At 51.7% G+C, this 22821-nt stretch overlaps 1 protein-coding gene across 1 annotated transcript in view; it reads right to left on the bottom strand.

Moving 5' to 3' along the window:
* GLIS1 (GLIS family zinc finger 1) overlaps positions 1–22821 on the bottom strand; it is an 83324-nt gene that overhangs the window by 59289 nt on the left and 1214 nt on the right. The gene's annotated exons all lie outside the window — the stretch shown is intronic.

Below are 22821 nucleotides of genomic sequence, written 5' to 3'. Positions count from 1 at the left end.
AACAATTTAATCAATAAAAAATTTAAAAAAAGAAAAAGAAAATTTCCAAGAACATCCAAGTAACACTTAAAAAACACTGCAGTAAGAGTATGGGGAAGGTCTTTCCTATTAAATATTAGCAAAAACTTAAAAAAACCTTTTGTATTTAAGGTAGTGTGATACTGATACAGAGGTAGGAAAACTGACTAATGGAAGAAGAGCACCTAGAAACAGATTCATAAATATATAGAAAGTGATATATAACAGGGTGGCATTGCAAGTCGCTGGAGAAAGGATGGCCAATTAGATGAATAGTTATCCAGATGGAAAAATTAAATTTGGTTCCTACTCCACACCATACAAAACCTTAAATGAGAGTAAAACTTTAAAAACCTTAAAATAAATCCTCTTATTATGATACAAGAGGATTTATTTGTGACATTAAGTTAGAGAATGATTTCTTATAACAGATACAAAAGATATAAATAAGTAGAGAGAAAAACTAATAAATTCAACTCAATTAAAATTAAGACCTTCTAGATGTGAAGAAAAGGGAACCCTTATGTACTGTTGGTGGGAATGCAGACTGGTACAGCCACTATGGAAAACAGTATGGAGGGTCCTCCAAAAACTAAAAATGGAACTGCCTTATGACCCAGTGATTCCACTTCTGGGTGTATATATATGAAGGAACCCAAAATACTAATACGAAAGAATATATGCACCACTATGTTCATTGCAGCATTATTTATAACTAGAGACCTGATGCATGAAATTCATGGACTGAGGGGGGGTGGGGGTTGTCCCTAAACCAAGCCTGCTCCCTCTCCAATCTGGAACCCCTTGACAGATGTCTGAATGCCAATCCTAAACCAGCAGTCAAACATCCCTCTCACAATCTGCGACTGCTGGCTCCCAACTACTCACCTGCCTGCCTGCGTGATTGCCCCTAACCACTTCTGCCTACCAGCCTGATCACCCCCTAACCACTCCCCTGCCAGCCTGATTGACACCTAACTGCTCCCCTGCCGGCCCAATCACCCCCAACTGCCCTCCCCTGTAGGCCTGGTTGCCCCTAACTGCCTTCCCCTGCCGGCCCGGTTGCCCCCAACTGCCCTCCCCTGCCAGCCCAGTTCCCCCCAATTGCCCCCCCTGCTGGCCCAGTCACCCCCAACTGCCCTCTCCTGCTAGCCCAGTCACCCCCAACTGCCCTCCCCTGCAGGCCATCTTTGACCATATAGAGGGGCCATCTTGTGCGAGGGCATGATGGTCAATTTGCATATTACCTCTTTATTATATAGGATAGCCAAGCTATGGAAGCAGCCTATCAACAAACAAGTAGATAAAAAAACACAATGGTTACATATATAATGGAATATCACTTGTTCATAAAAAGAATGAAATCTTAACCATTTGCGACAGCAAGGATGGACCTAGAGGGTATTATGCTAAGTCAGTCATAGAAACACAAACACCATATGATTTCACTTATATGTGGAATCCATATAACAAAATAAACGAACAAACAAAACTGAAACAGACTCAAAGGTACAGAGAACAGACTGATGGTTGCCAGAGGGGAGAGGATTGGGGGACTGGGTGGAAAAGGTGAAGGAATTAAGAAGTATAAATTGGTAGTTACAAAATAGTCATGGGGCAGTAAAGTACAGCATATGGAATATAGTCAGTAATATTGTAATAACTATGTATGGTGCCATGTGAGTACTGGAAATATTGGGGGAATACTTTGTAAAGTATATGGTTGTCTAACTACTTCGCTGTAGACCTGAAACTAATACAAAATAACATTAAATGTAAAAAATTAAGACCTTCTATTCCAGAAAAGCACCATAAAGAAAGAAAATATAAATTACAAACTGGCAGAAAATATGAAGAATCCCTATAAATCAATAAGAAAAAGACAAACAACCAACAGGAAAATTGGCAAAGAACATTAAAGGCATTTCACAGAAGAGGAAACAGAAATGGCTCACAAACTATGAAAAGATGCTCAATCTCATTAGTAATCAGCTAAGGGACTATTAAGACCACCACCAGATACCATCTCACACCCACCAGACTGACAAGATTATGCAATATTCTTAAGAAATTGGTACAACAGAACTTCTATATATGGTGGGTGTGGGTGAAAACTGGTACAAACACTTCTGGAAAAAAATAATTGGTGCTATCGTATATTCTCTGAGCCAGCAATTCCATTTCTAGGCACACATTCTAGTAGAACTCTTCCACTGGTCCAAAAAGGCACATGAAGAATTTTCACAGCAGCACTGTGAACTAGCAGAAAACTCAAACAACCCAAATGTCCATCAAACAAGAGAATGGTTAAAGTTTAGATTATGCACACAATGTAATACCGCACAGTAGTGGAAACGAATGAATTAATAGCTACACACAATAACATCAATAACATCTTAAAAACATAACATTAAGTGAAAAATTACGAAGACCACATACAGTAAGATAGTATTTTTGTAAAGTTTTAAACCAAGCAAAACCAAACAATACATTGTTTATGGGTATATATGTGTGTAATGAAACCATGTTAAGGAAAGCAGAGAATGCCAAACAGAAAATGAGCAGCAGTTCCAGAAATTCATGGATGCTCATTTTGCTACGGCTTATTCCTTACACATATTTGCATGTATTCTTTCGAATGTATCAAATATAATTTTTTAAAATGTAAACACAAGTAAGGGCCCTGTGGCTAAACAGAACTAGTTCAAATCCTGGTGTCTTCCCAGTGTGTGACCTTGGCTAGTCTTCCCTTTCCTAAGCTTCCGTTTCTTTGTCGGTAAAGTGGGGAGAGTGACACCCCTGTGGGGTGCTGGGAGCCAATCCTAACCTAGCACAGTGTCAGCGTGTATTAAGCACGAAGTGAACGTTGGCTATTTTCATTGTTACTATTAATAATAAGCACAGTGGCAGGGCAGGGACTTGGCCACCCCACCTCTCCATCCAGTGCTCCTGCTCTGCTGCCCTTTCTCCCTGCGGCCCCAGGTGGGCTGCAGCAGGTGAGGCTTTCCAGCCTGTCAGCAGAGCAACGGCACAAGGCAGCACCATGGTCCATAGCCCCCGTGCATCCAGGAGAGGTTTACATCCTGGTGGGTTAAAATCCTCAGTGGCAGTGCAGTGGCCTCTGGACTGAGGTGATTACTAACCTGCCTAGTGCTAAGAGCCCTCAGAGGATGGCCGGCAGCGAGCATGCCAGATGGCACGGGCGCCTCTTGGATTCACATGAGCTCTGGGGACATAGGAGTCTCTTCCTGGCGCTGTCCAGCACCATCGCCTGGAGCTGGGCAAGGGAGGGGGCCGGCAGGTCAAGTCCTCCTGACTCAGGGTGGGTTCCACTTCTAGCCTTGCCTCTGCTTGCTTTAGGAGCCACAGGCAAGCTGCTTCAGTCTCTCACTGGTAAGGCAGCACCCATCTCAAACGCATTGTGGGCTGAGATCAGTGCCCACCACAGTACGAGCTCCATCACTTTTAGCTCTTATTGTTCCCATGGGGACCCAGGCTCAAGGTGATCATCATTAGTTTATGGGTCCTGCAACTCAACCTGCATCATGTCTGTGTCCCAGGGCCCAGAGCAAGGCTTGATACAAAATAGGCAGCTTCAGGGAATGTTTGCTGAATAAAACTGCCAAGTGGCAGGCAGCCTTCTACCCTCCACTCCAGACCAGCCTCACCCCTTTCCGTCCCTGGGGCAGGAAGGTCCTGCCTGTTAGCAGTCTTCCTGGGACTGAGCTGAACCTGCCTCCTGACATCTTTTTCCCCCTGAGTTTTGAGAACAGAGGCAGGAAAGTGGAGGGAGAAGCCCCCACCCCACTTGTACCCATCTCTAGGGCCCAGATCCAGCCTGCTCTGCTCAGTGGTGCTTCTCTGGCCACCCTGGCCGGGAGGAATGATGGCTTTCTCAAGGTCATAGAGCCACATTCACAGACACCTGATGTATGGACACATAGACATGCAGACGCACGTTCACATCACGAACCAGAACACTCACGGCAACACACACGACACCTCGACCTCACAAAAGTGCCCACAGATACTAACATGCAGACATACACATATGCACACATTCACCTGTGTGCATCCCCCTCCCGCCCCCCGCCACACACACATACCCCATAAGCATATATAGTTAGGGACATGGTGATGAGCACCCAGAGACAGGCAGATATATACAAACACAGGCCTTCGCAGGCACTTGGGAACTTCAGCAGCCAGGGAGCCAGGGAGCCAGGGTCCGAGCTTCTCAGGGGGAGGAGGGCTCAGTGCTTTCCTAGAAATGGACTTGACTTACCCTGAACCCATCCCCCAGGGCCAGCTCAGGGTAATGCTGGCGATCAGCCTCCCCTTGGTCACTCAGAAGCCTGACATCTGAGGGGATTTTTAATAAATGGAATAAACATTCAAGGTATAATGTCTGCCCCGTCCATGCCATACAAATTATTACACAAACTGCAAGACAATGACAATTAGAGCATCAACTGTTGCAGGCCAGTTTGCCCATGCAGTGACCTCACTGCCCCCCACCACCAGCCTGCAGCCAGCTTTAAGCCCTCCAGGCAGCAGGATGCTGTGATCCGGGACAGGCCTCACCCACCCGGGCCATCTGCACTTTGACCTCTACGCCCATGGTCCTGGCTTTGAGTTCCATCGAGGCACTCTCTGGGAGGCCCTGGTTGAGCACAGTTCTGAGCCTCAGTTTCCCCAGATGTCACTGGACCTTTGGTCAGCTTCACCTGCAACTTCCCCACCCACCTGCCTTTTTCCCAGGTCCCATTCACCTCTGACCCTAGCACTTCACACAATGCTGGGCATATCCCAAGGACTAAGAACTATTGAAAGAATGAATGACCCCCTCCCACTCCAGTGGGAGACCACCTGTACCCTAATCCTCCTCTCAGGGCCTGCTTCTGGGACACCCACTAACTGGAGTAAACACCATTTCACAAATAAGGAAACAGAAGCTTCAGAAAGGTAAAGTAACTTCCCCTGTCACACAGCACAGCCTTGCCCTTTGGGGTTAGTTCTGGGGACAGAGCTCCCCACCCCTCACCTGGGGATGCTAGTGAGGTCCTGATGTGTGCTGGTCCCTAATACTGAGGAAGGGCCTGGCCGGTGTATGGCTCAGTGGTTGAGTGTCATCCCCATGAACCAGGAGGTCATGGTTCGATTCCCTGTCAGGGCACATGCCCGGGTTGTGGGCTTGATCCCCAGTAAAGGGTGTGCAGGAGGTAGCCGAACAATGATTCTCTCTCATCATTGATGTTTCTATCCCTCTCTCTTCCTTTCTCCGAAATCAATAAAAACATATCTTTTAAAAAATAGGGGTGAAGGAAGCAGCCCCATTTTGCCCTTAGGTCCAAGCCACATTCACGGTTCCAGCTGCACCATTAATGAGGGGCACTGTGTTCCTTTCCTTGCCTGGGGTCTAGATGTGAATATAGTTAAGAGGAGGGGGCTGAGTTCAGCCAGGGTTTGACCACAGGCTGTGGGGCCCGTACCCTCTCAACAAAGAGTGCAGTCACTCCAGGGGCAGAGTGGGTGGCCCCGTCTGACCCTGGCATCTTGTCAGGGGCTCTCACTGGACACCCTGGCCCAGCACAGAGAATTCTTGGGCCAAAATGGAAAACTACATGCAAGCACAGTGCTCTCTAGCAACCTATATAAATCTGGAGAAAAGGGGTCTTTAAACCCTGGGAAACTGCAACCAAAGACACTAACCATGTTCTTGGAAAAGCCTCTAGAATCAAGTAATTACCTGTTAGTTAACAAGAGGGGAGCAGAGATTTTAAGTAATCCCCTGGCATGAGTGTGTGCATGTTGGCCCTCCGGAGGCACAGGAAGCACACACACACACACACTTATGTTCACACGCACTCACAGCCCAAGCTCGGGTCGCAGGCCTCAGCCGCCTCAGACAGAGCCGGAGCTCCTCCATCTGACCCATCAAGTTCTCTGTTGCTAGTCCCACTCCCCTCCCCACCACTCTCTCCACCCCACTTGATGCTCTGAGCCACTCAGAGTCTTTTCTTATGCTGCTCCCTCTCCTTGGGATACCCTTCCCATCCTTTTGCTCCTGGATAACTCTTCCCTCGCTTCCCTCCAGAAGCCTCCCTCCTCTGGGTCCCCAGGGGATTCATCACAGGGATTTGTAACTGGGGCCCTTAAATCTATCCCTGCTCTAGACCCTGAGCATCTCCATAAGCATCACTGTGCAGCCAACACTCAGCACCAGACAGGCACAGCGCAGGTGCCTGGTGGGGAATGAATACACACACACAGCTGCACACAGACAGAAGCTGTTCTTAGCTGGCCCTTGCGCTGACCTAGGGCACGGAGGACAGCACAGCACCCGCTGCACAGAAGGACTTCGTCAGGGCCCAGTCCGCCAGCCTGTTATCTCTTCCCTGAGACAAGCACCGTCAGCAGGAGATGGATGAGAGCCCAAGAGGGCCCAGGAGAACGAACAACCTGAAGTACCCCTACTATGTGACCCGGTGGGAATGGACAAGGAAATCATCACCCCACACGCCCTCGCTGCATCGTTAGAAATATGCCTGCTCCAGATTCACAGCTCAGCCCTTTGTGTTTTCTCAGTGACTCTTTTCATGTTGGCGTTATTATCCATTTTACAAACGAGGAGACTGAGGCTCAGAGAAGACTGAGTCTGGGATTCCAAACCCTGGCCTCCCCCTTCAGGGCGCTCTCATGAGGATTTGGTAGCCAGACAAAACTGGCCCTAATGCACACGCTGGCTGGCCTGCTTCCTTTCCCAGACAATAATCCTGCAATTCAGAAAGCTGCCTCTCTGCCTTGGCTTCAAGGAAGCTCTACGACAGTGGTCGGCAAACTCATTAGTCAACAGAGCCAAATATCAACAGTACGACGACTGAAATTTCTTTTGAGAGCCAAATTTTTTAAACTTAAACTATATAGGTAGGCACATTGTTATTAACTTAATTAGGGTCCTCCTAAGGCATGAGAAAAGCCACACTCAAGGGGCCAAAGAGCCGCAAGTGGCTCGGGAGCCGCAGTTTGCCGACCACAGCTCTAGGACAGTGTTTCTCAACCTTGGCTGCATATTAGAATCACCTGGGAATTCCCAGGTGATTCTAATGTGCAGCCAAGGTTGAGAACCACTGCTCTAACCAATTGAGCTAACTGGCCAGGTGCCATGAATTCTTTGTTTTTTAATCCTCAACTGAGGACGTGTTCACCAATTTATTTGTTTGTTTATTTATTTGTTTATTATAGAGCAGAAGGGATGGAGGGAAAGAGGGAAGGAGAGAGGGATGGAGGGGGAAAGGAAGGGGGGAGGGAGGGAGGGAGAGAGAGAGAGAGAGAGAGATATCAACGTGAGAGAGAAGCACTGATTTGGTTGCCTCTCATACATGCCCCAACCAGGACCGAACCTGCAACCTAGATATGTGTCCTTTTGGTGTACAGGACGACACTCCAACCAACTGAGCTACCCAGCCAGGGCCCCAGGAATTCTTAAAAGAAGACGAGAACTCAATAATAAGGAACAAAATGGACTGAAACAGAAGGGAACAGACCAGAACATCACAGGGATTTTCTGGTGTTTCCTCCACCTATTCTCCTTCATGGGATGAAACAAACTCAGAGAAGGAAAGGGTTGGGCGACGCCCAGAGTGTATTCCAGCTCTCCCAGTCTCTGCAGGCCTCGCTTCTGGCCGACAGCCACTGGCCACAGCGGGCACAGTACCTAGAGTTAACAGAGCTGTGAACTACATGGATTTAAACTGCAGAGGTCAGTTGAAAAATTCCACGTGTAACCCAAGCAGTTCACACCCCAGTTGTTCAAGGGTCAACTGACCTGTGAACGTGTTTTAATTTAAAAAAACAAACCTTTTAAGTCTAAGAAAATGTTGTCTTTATACCACTGCCATCACAAAGTGTAATTTTAAATATTTTTTATGGAGGAAGTGCCAGAGCCCCAAGTGCTGGGGTCACGAAGGTCCTGTGAGGCCCTCTCATGGCCCCATCTCACCAGGAGGACTGGAAGCTCCTACTTCCCACCTGCCAGTCCCCAGGGCCCAGGCCTATTCTGCATTTTCCTCCAACAGGAACGGTTTCGAGAACGTTCCAGGGGAAGTGTGCCTTGCCAGGTGAATCTAATTTATACCCTGCGGTAACCACCTCAGACAGCTCCTGAAAGGCTGAAACCACGCCGGCTGGGAGGGGATCCCTGGCTGATTGCACCAGCCCGCTGTCAGGACAAACCTTCCTGGCTGCGCAATGTGGAGACAATTAGAGAGCTGGCGCTTTGACGGCAGAGTCGAGAACCTCCTGACAGAGGTGTTGACTGTGGGCGGCAGACCCTCCGTTCCTCACCCCCGAGGACCACACCTCATCTTCCCAGCCCGGAGCTGGGCTCACTGTGGGGGCAGAGGGGGAGCAGGGCTGGCCTGAGAAACACCATCCCACCAGAGGGCAAGTGGCAACAGAACTCAGGAGAGGTGTGGCAGGTGAAGGGCCCCTGGGCATCACCACTGACCCTGAGTGACCCCAGGCATCACCGCTGACCCTGAGTGACCCCAGGCATCACCGCTGACTCTGAGTGACCCCAGGCATCACCGCTGATCCTGAGTGACCCCGGGCATCACTGCTGACCCTGAGTGACCCCGGGCATCACCGCTGATCCTGAGTGACCCCGGGCATCACTGCTGACCCTGAGTGACCCCGGGCATCACCGCTGATCCTGAGTGACCCCGGGCATCACCGCTGACCCTGAGTGACCCCGGGCATCACCGCTGATCCTGAGTGACCCCGGGCATCACCGCTGATCCTGAGTGACCCCGGGCATCACCGCTGATCCTGAGTGACCCCGGGCATCACTGCTGACCCTGAGTGACCCCGGGCATCACTGCTGACCTTCTGCTGGCTACCCTACCTCTCCAGGCCCCAGTGTCCTCACTGGGAAGATGTGGCCATTGCCATGAGGTTGTCATGAGAGTGATATGGAGTGAAGAGCAGTAAACAACTCCAGGCAGATGAGACAGGATTACAATTCCCACTGAACAGATAAAGAAACTGAAACAGAACAAGGAAACAGCTTGCCCAGCCAAGGTCCTGCTGCATAAGGGATCGCACACTACCCAGATCTTAGACATGGACCTGGATCCAGGAGCCCCGAGGGCAGGGTACAGTGTTCCTGAGGACTGGTTTACTTGGGTGCAAATCCTGACCCAGCTCTTACCTGCTGTGGGAACCTCAACATTCTGTCATCTGCCCAGGGTATGTAGTCACAGCTACAGAGTCCTTCCCTCCATCCTCCATCTGGTCTCAGGACCAGAGCCCTAGGCAGCTGTTCCCACACCCCACCCTCTCTCTGCCTCCCCAACCTGTGAGGTCAGATATCTTCCTGTGTGCAGGGCTCGGGAAGTAGGGCATGAGGACCCCTGGGGCTCATGGTGCAGTATCTTGATTCAGCAAGTCCCACCTGGAACAGGTTAAGTGAAAGGATTGGCTCCTGAAAAGCTCAGATTACATGTGATTGCTTCTGAGGAGTCATAGTAACTAATTAAGGTGCCTTGTCAGGGGTCCACTGGGGTGAGCTCAATGAAAATGGAGTGATCAGCACATGCTCGATTACTGAGACACACTGACACATGGTATTCTAGAGCAGTGGGAGGCCAGGGTTTTGAATCTTAGCACTTAACTTCTCTGGACCTCAGTCTCCTCATCAATCAAATGGGAGAGTAATGCTAACATCAAAAGAGTCACTGAGACAACAGAGACCAAAGAGAGCACATTCCTGACAAATGCCACTTCCTTTCCATCCCCACACTTTAGAGTAGCTGCTTGGGGGTAGTTTAATCATTTCCCTGCTGCATTCTTGGCTGTAATAGTCCTTTTGTCATCAATTAATGCAAAATTGTACTCTTGCTCTATCTTTGAGCCATGGTCGTAAAAATAGGGTCTGTGGAGGCAGAATTAATGATAAACAGCTGCAGGGACAGCAGCTAATTACTGAATATCTATGTGGAGGACTCGACTGGGTATTTCTTTCCAAGCCCCAGAAATAGCGTGGGAACCTGGATGAGAACGTCTCCTTTCTGGGCCTCAGGTTCCAAATTCATAAGTGGATTAAGCCTGATGGTTTCTAAGTTCCTGTCTGGGTCTGAGGTTCCATGAGCTGGTGGACTCAAGGTGAGGCCTCTTCTTTACCCTAATACCGCAGGTTAAGGAGGAAGGGAAATGAGGGTGAGGGGTGCGGTAGGAGGAGTGAACGAACATGTGCTGAGCATCTACTGTGCACCAGGCGCTGTGCAGGGCTCTCTGGGCACACTACCCATTTGGCCCAACCCAGACATGCCTCTTGGACAGCAACCTGTGAACTCCTCACCACAGCCCTGTGAGTTTGCTGCAAAAACCCTCATTTTACAGGGACTCCTGACTCCCTTGCCAGCACACTCCATCATGTCTGCCCCACTGAGCCAGACTTTCCCTTTCTTCATTCAATCACTTAGCAAACACTTGTTGATCATATTACTTCCAGACATCGAAGACACAGCAGGAAACAAAACCTAAAAAGATTTAGACTTCTTGGAGCTTATATTTGAGTGGAGGAAACAGATCACAGACAAACACACGTCAGGTAGTAAGAAGCATAGAAAGTGGCTGAAGATGCTACTTTAGACAGGTGGTCAGGAAAGGCCTCCTGGAGCAGGTGACATGAACTTCCATGACAACCTCTATGGGCCTGAGTCATTGGAGGTGGGGCTAGAGTCGTGGTCGGCAAACTGCGGCTCGCGAGCCACATGCGGCTCTTTGGCCCCTTGAGTGTGGCTCTTCCTAAGCCTTAGGAGTACCCTAATTAAGTTAATAACAATGTACCTACCTATATAGTTTAAGTTTAAAATATTTGGCTCTCAAAAGAAATTTCAATCGTTGTACTGTTGATATTTGGCTCCACTGACTAATGAGTTTGCCGACCACTGGGCTAGGGCAAGAGCATCCCAAGCAGAGAGAATGACCATACAAAGAGCCTGAGATGGGAACAAACATAGTCTGTTTGAGGAACAGCCTGGGCCCACTGAGGCTGGAGTAAGAGAGAAGAGTGTGGAAGGACCTGAGATCAGAGAGCTCGGCGTGGGTCCCACACCTGCCCCTTCCTATCTCCATTTCCTTCCTCCTACCGGGGCCGTGCTAGGAAAGCAGAGAGATAACTATGGATGTCTGAATGTCTGAGTACAAATGATCTCAGGCATCCTGGAGTCCAAGCCTTCCATTCTGCAGATGAGGAAACTGAGGCCCCAAAGGTGTCTGATGACTTTCCTAGAACCACCAGGCCGTTTGAGTGCAGAGCTGGAGGGGGAGCCGAGCTCTGAATCCCTGGTCCACACTCTCTATCAAGAATGACTGAATCAGGGTCACGAGACCTCAGGGCTTTGAACACTCGAAGTCCTCGTCACACACATGAAGACACAGAGGCCTCCAGTCCAGGTGGTTCCAGTGCAGGAAGGCAGGAAGGGACTGGAGTGGGCAGGGAAATGAAGACTCAGGTTGGTGCCTGCCTGTGAGGGCCTTTGTCCAGCAATCCATCATCATGCTTTTCTCATGCACGTGGGTGTGATGTTTGAGACCCACCACTAGTGAAAAGTCTCCCTGAGTCTGCTGGGCGGTGCTTCATGAAGCAGACCCTGCTGGGAGGGAAGGTGACTGATTCTGACACACGTGGACCGCGCAAGCCACCACCCATCTCCTGCCACATGGCCTTAGCGGGTCACCTCTCTGCCCTGGGCCTCGGGTCCCATCTGCCAAAGGGCACCGCAGCGCTTGGGAGCAGCATCAGATGAGATTCTGGGGAAGGTTCTTTTCTGGAGCAAACCCAGCACCAGCCAGCGCTCTCAGAGCCTGGGCGGCAGTGATGGTACAGACGGAGGCAGCACATGCAGGCCTCCACATGGCCTGGCACACACAGTCAGGACTCAGTAGACGTTTCCTTGGGCTGGGAGGCAAGAGACTGGGCTCGGTTCTTTACATCACTTTTGCTCGTGATCTTCCATGAGCCAAATCCTCTCTATGGGCCTCAGTTTCCACATCAGCAAAAACAAAGTGCAAACAAGGCATTCAGATGTGTGGCCTCCAGGAGCCACCTCCTCCTGTCCTGGATACCTGGTGGGGGGTGGGAGAGGCGGGGGGAGCATCTGAGGCACAGCAAACTGGTCTTTCTCCCTGGGACCAAACTCTCCTGACTTTCAGTTGCTATGTTGGCATCTAAACCTGGTCAGAATGACACCATAAGGCCAAACTGGCTCCCAAGACTTGGGGTTCAGCAGATTCTGGGAAGCACAGACTCATGGTTAAATGGGGGTGCAGAAGGCAGCTTTGGGCAGTGGGACAATCACAGAGCAGGGAACCAGAGACATAAGGTAGAGTCCCAGGTGTGATACCTGAACAGGTAGCTTCCGCTCTGCGGATTTCGGTGAGCCCTCTGTAAAAGAGGGATCCTGCCATGGCCTTGTGCATTCCCGGAGCACAGGAGCTACCCACCAAACTCTGCATCCTGGGGCCCTGCCATACCTGGGAAGGTACCAATGTTACTTTCAGCTCAAAAACCTATGCATTTTGACTCTGATACAACAAGAAGAGTTGAACCTACTGGGACATGTGCCTTGCTCCACAGGTGGCAGAGACCTCCTGGTCCTACCCCCAGAAGTGCAGTCATGCAGAGACCTTTGGTCCCATCATTCCATCTTCAAGAAATGCACAGCCCAGCACCACCGTGCCATCTGCCTTCTGAGGCTTATGTCCCCAACACACAGACTTGTCAAGAGAGGCGGGGGGGGGGGGGGAGCGGTGATGAGGGAGGAAGAGCAGACTGTGCTTCTTCGGACGGCTACCTCCCAGCCCTGTGGAAACTGCCACTCGCAGGGTCACGGAGTCCCGCAACAGGCTCTTATTTTATCATTAGCCATGGCGGAAGAATGCATGGCGAGGAGGCAGCACGGCACGAGTCAGTGCCATAATCACTTACAGACCGTGCTGGCCTCAGGCCTGGCAGTGGAGGAAGATTTATTGTGGGGATGGAGAGAAAACAAAGAACAGTTGTGCAAACTTTACGGAGCTACATTATGGGAAATGCCTTTCCTGTTTCCCACTGGTAAATGTGCTGGACGCTGTTTCCAAGGGGAATTGGGTGCAGACACTGTGCCCCGAAAGGCTTGCCGAGCTGAGCTGAGCTGAGCTGGCCTGGCTCATGGTGCCAGGCCCTGGCTGACGGCCAAGCCCTGCTGTCTGAGGTACAGATGACCTGGCTGCTCTGTGAACCTGGGGACGAGGGCTCCTTCCTGGGCCTCCATGGCCTCATCTGCCTACTGCCATTCCCTCACCAACATATCTGCCACATGATCAGCATTGGAAATGTTAACACTGATTGTGTCGCTCTCCCATTCAGAACCCCTCCACCACTCTCTCCACTGCCCTCAGGTAGAGTCCACGCTGCCCACACTTGACTCGGAGGCTCCGCCATCTCTGTTCCCAGCTCCCATGCACGTGATGCGCCCCACGCACCAGACGACGCCCATGCTTCCCCCGGGGGTCAAGGCTTTCACGTCTCAGAACTTTCATATATGCTGTTCCCTTTCCTTGAAATGCCTTTCCTTGTGGTCTGCACCTAAAAAGCTTCTCCCCTCCCCTCAAAGCCCAGCTTTGATGAGGTCCTGGGGGAAGTCTCTGTGGCACTGGGTTAAGCCCTTCGCCACCAGATCGTCCCTCACCTGATGCTGCACCCACCCCCTGCTTCTAGCATTGAACGTGGCACAGTGTGTATCCATAATGCTGTGTTGAAAAGTTGACAGGAGGGAGGGGGAGAGAATACAGATGAACCCAAGGCTGTCTCCTGGGCGAGGGGGAGAGACACAGGTTCTGGGTCTTAGGGTGTCGAGGTCACCGAGGCCATGGGGTTGTTTGACAGAAGAAGACAGGATGTGGAGGCCTGTCACAGCAGCAGCCCAAGGGAGGCACACAGTTGGCTCAGCTAGCCCATCCGCCATCAGCGGAGACATAGCCTATTAATTCTCCATGAGAAGTTTACCACTGCCAGGGCGTCCCTCTTAGAAAACATGGTCTGGACGCTTTCTTAGAGTCACTGTTGATTCTATCTGACTTTCTCATTCCAATAAGAGAATCATTTCAATTCCATTTACATTTAATTCAAAAGCTCCCCCCCCCGCCCTTTTATTATTTTAATTCAATTCAGAGGGTTGTGTGTTTTTATCCTTAATTTTTTTCATATTCCATAAAGCAGCATTCACAAAACTTGGCCAGGGTTCCTTAAGTGTGGTGCTCCCAGGAATTCTCATCTCTTCAAGAGCTTGGGTTTGATGACTCAAAAGTAAAAAAGGAACAAGAGCTCCTGTTTTCATGCATTTTCAAGTATTTGCCAGGCATGAGGTAAGTGCTCCATATACATGATCTCATTTAATTCTCACGACACTCCCCCTTTATACAGAGAGGACACTGAGGCTCAGAAAGGCCTTGTGACTTATTTGGATCTCATAGCTGCTTAAGGAGCAGAGCGGAGATTTGAAACTGAGGGGTTATCCCAGGGGTCCTCAAACTACAGCCCGCAGGCCACATGCGGCCCGCCGAAAACCGCTGGGTGTTTTTGCCGCCACTGCCTGTCCTGCTTAGCAGCCGACTCGTCCCGGGCCCGCAGTGCGCATGTGTGGAATGTCTGAGGGACAGTGAACTGGCCCCCTGTTTAAAAAGTTTGAGGACCTCTGGGTTATCCTATGTGCTTGGCTATTGGTCCACCCTGGCTCACCAATTCCTGGCTCATAATTTAAATAAGATGGGAAGGGAGGGATCACGGAGAGAGAGGAGGTAGGAGTGGGCATCAGAAGGTGAATGGGAATGATGTGGGGTGGAAGGTGGAGATGGAAGTAAGGGAGTGGAGGATGAGGTAAGGGAGGGCTGTTGGGCAGGGAAGGAGGAGAGGGCCAGAGAGCTGCAGGCAGAGGCCTAAAGGCCAGAAATTGCATTTGGGGGAGCCTGTGGCTAACAGGTGACATGCTTGATGGAAAACCCAACTGGGAAGAACACACCAGGCAGGAGCACTGGATTTGGAGTTGGGAACTCCACTTGATCCCCTCCATGGAGCACTCCGCAGTGTGCAGAGCACAGCCCCTCTACCCCTGACAGAGACGCCTCTGCAGTGAGCAGCACAAGCCGCATTTTACAGATGCATACACTGAGACTCGGGAGTGAAGGGGCTTGTCCAAGGTTGCATAGCTAGTGAGCAGCAGAGCTGGGACGAGTCTCCAACGCCACCTACCTCCAGTTCCTCTGCCTGCCCAGGCATGCCATTTCCATCTGGTGCTCAGTTTCCCACTCTGTACATGACAAAAGGGAGCCTCGGGGCTCTGACCTGACCGCAAGGCCAGAGCTTCAGAAAGCTCGAGTTTGATTGTTTTTAAAACTAAGGGCAAGAGGAAGGCATCCAGTGTGAGCCAAGAACTGTGGAGCTGGCATCTTAGCTTCAAGAAGGGAAAATGCATTTTAATCTGTTGGGTCCCCACTGAACTCAGAGTGCTATGCATTATCCCATTTCACAGCTCCAGAAACTGAGGCTCAGAACAGCCAAGTCTCATCCAAGGTCACGCAGCCTGTCCGTGGCAGAGCTGGTACTTAAACAGCCTTTTTTGTTCCTTTGGGGACACTGGCCACAGCATGGCCACTATCCATTTTAGACTCTCCCTTTTCTCCTTTCCTAATGCAAACTGCCCAGACCAGTCAGATTCATCCGTTGTGCATGCACCGTATGCCAGGCACCATGTGAGCACCTCATGTAGAGTATCTCACAGAAGCCTGGCCACAGTTCCATTCCCTCAGCTCTCCAGGTAACAGGACAGAAGCCAATGTGCACACAACCACAAGCTGATAGATAGCAAAGCCAGGTTTCAAGTGAAGGCTTTTTTTTTGCAGAAAAACTTCCAAGCACCAGATTAGGGGATGGACATGACCATCTTTAAGGTCCCTCTAATTTTGTGACTTCACAGAAAACTGCTCTGGAGGATAGGATCCAGGCAACCTCACACAGCCTTGGAGCAGAAAGGTCAGATGGCTACCCAGCCCTCTCCTCTGCCTCCACGGCCAGGCCAGGTGTCAAAGAACATGTGGTCCCCCAGACACTCAGCCACACCAGGAAGCACGGATGCACTTGGGCAATGCATTCTGAAAGAGCAGGAGACAGAGAAACGGGAGCAGAGGAGGGGACACTGGGCTGGGTTGTGAAGGATGGGTAGACATTTCCTGTGCTAGGAAAGGCATTCCAAACAGAGGAACCAGCAAAAGCCAAGGCCCAGTGGAGCAAAAGAAGCTGGAGTCCAGGAGGAGAGGCGGCCTCGGGCAGGGAGAAAAAAGCAGGCGTTCCAGGGCTACCGTTAACTCTTAACTCCAGGTGGCACGGGGCCACTGGCGCTGCCTTTCCAGCTTCAGCTTGCCCGTCTAATAGTGAGTAGACAAGAGGACTGACTGAATCCCAGCAGAGACCCCAGAGGGGCTGTTAACGAGACACATCTGGATGCCAACTTGAAGGCTGCTTTTGCCCAGAAAGGTTTTCCTACCCAGACCCTTCCTCCCTGGAGTGAGGTGAGGCTCAAACCCCCATTTCCAAAGCGGTGGGCTTCAGACAACCTGCACGGGCTGGGCCAGCCTGGCCTCCCTAGGCTCATTTACAACAGGATTCTCCAGGGGTTTTCAATCATGTTCCACTTCGCAGGTTCTTAATCACTCCAGAACCCCCAGCCTCCACAAAGAAAGCTTGTTTTCAGGTGACATATTTATCTTATATGTGAAATGTCTTACTCCTTATCCCATGAGCACTTTCTCCTCCAAGTCAGAGCAAAAGACCTGTCGTGCAGGCAGGGACCTGCAGCAGGCCCTCACGGTGACTGGGGCACTGGCCTCGGAATGCTAGTTAAATGCTGATTTCTAGTGGTTTCCCTGCTCCACCAGGACTCCCTGAGGCCAGACTGGCTTGGATTCCCTTCTGTGATCCCCAACTCCCTCTCCTTCCCCACCCCTCTCAGCACCCAGGGTTTTGTTACTCAGGAGGGGTGGGGCTGTGGCAAAGCAACAAGAGCAAGCCAGCCCCAGGGCCTGGCACACAGATGCTCAGTCACGCCGTGCTGAATGAGTTTCAGATCTGAATATTCTCTTGATATTTGTAAGAAGACTGATGATTATTCTCTGCCTGGAAGATGGCTTGCGGTCTTGACGGGCACACAGTCTCTGGAGTCAGGCTGAGAGCTGGGTTCAAATCTAACCCACAATATACTTGGGGCCTGGACTTGAGCATGAAATGGACATCCCTTTCCCCATCTGTAAATGGGGATAATAATTCCAGTCTCCAGGGATGTTCTGAGGGCTGGGATCATGCATGTGGGGAAGCCCTATATAAATTGAAAAACACCCAACGAGTGTTTCAATAACGTTCCTGTCCCTCTTGATCAACTTGGACAAGGTTGTGTGTCAGGCCTCAAATCCTCAGCTCCTGGCTCCCCTCCCTCCACTGTCCAGCAATAACATCATAAGATTCAAGGGCAGTGTCCTTCCCACGGTGCCAGAAGTCTCCCATCACAGAGTCCTATCTCTGGACCCCGGCTCCCAGCACAGGGCCCTGCACACGGGGCAGCCTGCCCCTCGGGTGAGGCAAGTGTTTCGGGAGGATCCTTCCCTGGTTTATGGCTCACTTTCCCACTGACTAACCTTCCCTAACCATCCCCTTCAGAAGACTCCCTGCCCAATGAGGCCCGTTGTGTGTGCTCCCTGGCCCTCACCACCTCTCAGGGTCTGTCTTCCCTGGTAGACCTGCCTGCTCAGATACTTCAGGCTCCCAAATAATTCCCAGGATGGAGCCTGAGATGCTGAGGTGAGTCAGGGTGGCTGCTGGCCTGGAAATATGTCCTACCCGCAGGGCTGGTCTCAAGCCACGAGGGGCAGGGAAGGTGCAGATGCCCAGGCACCGTCCGCGTCAACTTAAGAGGCACAGAGGAATTGACTCTTTGGAAGGAAGAGGCTGGGCAAGGGCGGGTAAGTGGAAGGCAGCAAGGCCTCTGGAGTGGTCCAGGCAGCCGAGCCAGGGGATCAGAACAGGCCATGTGGGCTCTGAAGGTCCGTTTCTTCTTCTGTAAAACGGGCATGATAACTCCCGGCTGGGCACAGCATGTCTCAGAATATATTAGTTCTCTTCTCTCACAGGACTTCCCATGAGTTATGATCCCAGCCTGCCAATCAAGTCTCTGACTCTCAGCTCATAGCCTGCCTGGGCAGATATGATCAGTATCCATCCCCTGCCAGGTGGCAGACTATGTGACCTTGGGAAGTGATATAGCCTCTCTGGGCCTCAGAGTTTTGACCAGTTTTGTCTGAAGATGGCATGGGGAATTGCCAACACTGAGCCAGAATATAAAAATCCCTGAATCTCAATAAACAGCAACTCCCTCTATCTCCCCCAAACCCCTCCTAGCACCCAGGGTTTTGTTCTCAGGGGCGTGGGGGGCTGGACAAAGCAAAAAGAGGAAGCCAGAAGCCCCAGGATTACGGGAAATGAAAGCAAGTGTGGCCTGGGCTGGCCCTCTGGGAGATGAGCAAGGAGGTCCAGCCAGGAGGCGAGTGTTCCGAGTGTCTTGGCTGGTTAAGGTCAATCAATAACGATCAGCGTTTGGTTGGATGCATTTCCCTGGCCCCAGCTCCAACAGCACCAGAGACAGAGTGTCAATAACAGAGAGGGATGGGGACCAGTGGCTGGTGTGCTGCAGCTGTGGAGGGACCCGGGCAGGATGGAAGGCCAGCCTAGAGGCTCCAGCTGTGCATGGGACCGGGGGCACCGGCCAGAGCCTCCTCCCCGTGCCTCTCCCAGCACCCCTTCTACTCCAGTCGCCCTCGGCAGACACTCGGCGCGGAGCAGGCGCTCTGCATTGCTGGTGGACACCTCACAAGGCCAGTGGCTCGCGTGACGGCCCCGCCCACCTCACCAACAGCAGAGGCTGCTGGAATTAGCTGACCCCAGGCCAGCCTCCAGCACCACCTTCCCACCCAGCCTCCGTTCCCTCTTCTGTGAGAGCCGTAAATGATCCTGTCCTAACTCCCAGGGCTACCGCACGGGTCTCCTGAGGTGATCGGTGTGGAAGAAGGTGATGAGGGAAGGACAGAATTAACTAAGCACCTCCCTAGGTCATCTCTTTCCATCCTAACAACAACAATCCTGAAAGGCAGGTACTATTATCTCCCCATTTAATAACCAGCTGTGCTTCAGTTCAGAAAGGCCAAGTCACCTGCCTGAGGTCACACGGCTGGTGAGAGGCAGGGCCAGGCAGGGCCCTAGGGCTTGTGACTCCAGACTGGGCTTCCACCTGTCTACACACAATGCCCACATGGCACTCACAACGTTGGTTAAAGCTCTTCACAAAAGTCAGGGGCTGCTGTCATTATGATCCTATATAATAAAAGCCTAATATGCAAATCGACCAAATGGCAGAACAACCGGTGGAACAACCAGTCGCTATGACGTGCACTGACCACCAGGGGCAGACACTGAAAGCAGAAGCTTCCCCCAGCCTGCAGGCTCCGATGGGCTGCAGCGGAGGGCAGGGCCGGCGAGCGGGCGGCGCCATGCCAACCAAGGCTGGTCCCAGTAGGGACCCCTCCGATCGCCCCACCAGTCACCCCACAGATGGGTCCTGATCGTTGGCCAGGCCTAGGGACCCTACCCATGCACGAATTTTGTGCACCAGGCCTCTAGTTTCTTATAAAACCCAAGGCTATGAGAGGTTTTCCTTTTCATTCTGCCTCTCTTTCTCCATGTGCAGAAAAGCAAACTACACAGTTGGCTAATTCCTGCAGTCTCAGACAATCAGAATTCCAGCTGTCTGGGACAGCCAACCTAAGAAAGCAAGAAATTAATCTTTTCAAAGCTAAGGTCTTCAAGGCGTCGCAGCAGTATTTGGGTTGGACGTAACCTTGCTATCCTAACGCAGATGAAACCCCAAATGTAATAAGGCTAAGACAACTCGGACCACGTAAGAACCATAACAGGATATTGCAAAGAGATTAGGGGGCTTCCTCTGGGCGGTGGGACCAGCCAGGGGAGGGCAGGGTGAGGGATGGATGGCATGGTCTACCTGGGGGCCCGCGAGGGGGTCCCAGTCCCAGGCCTGGCTGAGGACGAGGCGGCGTGGCAGAGGGGAGCTGGCTCCTCCCCGACACCTCGAGGCCGCCTGGTGCGGAGCGAGGCTTCACACTTAGGTTAAATGTAAACCAGCTGCAGGACGGAGTGTTACAGTTGGATGGGGTGGGAAGGCTTACCTCATGAAAGAACTGTGGAAACGGCTGCTGGAAAGATAATAAAAGGATTAACTGCTATTTTAGTGGGCCATTTACTCTTCAATCAAAGTGTCTCATCTATTTCCTGTTCTCCAGAGGCTCTGGGTCCAAAATTCCTTTGTCTATTACAGCACATGGTAGCAGAGGCCTGTCATGAGAAATTAATAATTTTACAGGGAAGGGTGATTTTATTTATCTGGGTGCGGGCTGGAGCCCGCCCCTTCCCACGGGTTGCCTACTGCGCCAGCATCTCCGGAAGGGGGAGCACTCCCACGGCGGGCAGGGAGGAGCTCAGAGGAGACCTCTGCTACCATCTCCAGATGGGGGGCCCAGCAGAGCTGGCCCCACGATCCCAGAGAATCATCAGTTGAACAGGAGAAAATCTGCACAAACAAGAGCACCACCATTTAGAAAGATGTGTTTTCAAATTCCACTCCAGTGGTTATCAGCTGTATGACCTTGGGCAGCAGATACTTATTTATTGTTGTTAGTATTATTGCTATCATGATTACTAGCCTCTACTGTTGTTGTATCGCTAGCTGTAAAATGGGGGTTCTAAGAGTATCTACCCCATAGGGTAGTGTGAGGACCACACAGAGTTACCGATTAAAATAGCCCCTGCACCCAGTCAGCACGTAGAAGCTGCTTGCCAGTATGATCACCATCACCCCAAACCCTCAAAGAGGCAAGATGCAGTGTTTTTATAGCAGCAAGTGGAAGGCCAGCTGGACCCCCTGAAACCTTTGTTTCTTTGCCTGTATAAACTGTTAGTTTTATAGGAGTCATATGAAGATTAAATGGGTGAGTACAGACACAGCTTTAACATCACCTCCTCCTTGAAGCCCTTCTGGGCCTCCCCTCCTTGAGCCCACGCAAACTCCATCCCAGAACCTGTCACTGATCTCCACGCCATCTCCCACCCATCCCTGACCATGCGTGCCCCCAGGGCAAGGACCATGGCAGGTCTGGATCTGGGTACCCAGAGTCAGGCATGAGCCAAATCTAAGCCAGTGTCTTTCTGTGGAGTCTGCTGAATCAAGCGAGAGCCTGGCAGGCTGGCCCAGAGAGGGATCCTGAGATTTCACTGAGTAATCTGTGTTTCTCTGACCCACTTGTTAGTCCTCTATTTACCAAACTGGAAAATGGGCAGGAAAGCCTCAATCATCTCTGAGGGCCCTAATGTGCAACACGGACACTGCTGGATGCTGATTCCACACAGGAGGCCCTAGTGTGAGAGGGCCCTGGCCACAGCTCACCGGGAATCAGGCCGTGTAGCCTCCACGTAGGCTCCCAGGCACCAGTGGGATCACCCACCGGAAAGAAGACATGAAGGACTGTAGCTCCAAGGTCTCAGAGGGAGACAGGGCTCGTCCGTCTGCCAGCAGCCCTGGCCTGTGATGTCCACTGGTCCTCTCCTTCCAAGCAGGAACATGCCTTTCAGCAAGCCCTGTGCTGTGACACCCCATGTGAACTGGAGCATCCCCAGAGTGTGGCTGGCCACCAGCTCTCCGTCCAGCACACTTTTGGGCCAAAGACATGTGGTAACCTCAAATTCTCAGCCTGCTCACTCTCGCCTCTCCCCACACCAGCACACTCACCACCAGCTATTCACTGCCCTTCACTTGCCTATAAAGTGAACTCCTTCTCATCCTCAAGACGCAGCCTCCTCAATGTTGAACAGGCTGGGCCAGGGCATGCCCAGCTCACAGCAGCACAAGCAGATGGGGACCAAAGGACGAATACCTGGTCCCAGCAGGACCGAGTTTATGCTGCCAGCTGCCAATGCTTCCTGCCTCCTCCCTGGTCCCTACAAAAGCTGCCCTGGGCTTTGAGCGGGGACAGATGTGTGCCCCTGTTCCCACTGCACCCCTTCCCAGACTGAGCGCTCCGCCAGGCAGGGCCCAGTGACAGTGACAGCACGCAGGTGTGGAGGAATCAACCTTGGCTCTGACACGGCTGCAGCCCAGACACACCGCTCCCTCCCTCTGCCTCACCCAGGCCCCAATGGGTGGGCACTGGTGGCTCCACAGCCCTTTCCCTCTGGGCAGGCACTTTTCCTGGGGGGCTAGCTGGCCCTTGGTGGCAGGCACAGTGCTCAGGTGAGGATACCAGGGACTAAGCCTACACTCCTCCGATACAGATTTCCACCAGTGAGAGCAGACACAGAAATGGTCAGAATGGCCAGAGGCCCACGTGGCTGCAGGTGTGTAGGTGTGTGTGTGTGTGTGTGTGTGTGTGTGTGTGTGTGTGTAAACCCCAGCAGAACACTGCAGGTGCTCTCCAGGGCCTTATCTGTTAGCCCTTGGCCATACCCCAAAGCCTGCCCTGGGGACCCATAGCTCGAGCTGGATGCTCGTGACGACTCTGTGCTCCTTCCAGGGTCAGCCAAGCTGTGGGCTTCCAGGAGGCCCAGGACCCAGAAGGACAGCTTGTGCCCCACGACTCATTTGGCCATCA

This window comes from Myotis nattereri (assembly GCF_964212035.1).
Source record: "Myotis nattereri genome assembly, chromosome: 3".
Taxonomy (NCBI): Eukaryota; Metazoa; Chordata; class Mammalia; order Chiroptera; family Vespertilionidae; genus Myotis; species Myotis nattereri.
The sequence above is the reverse complement of the archived record's forward strand: the minus strand, read 5'-3'. Positions and strand labels throughout refer to the sequence as shown.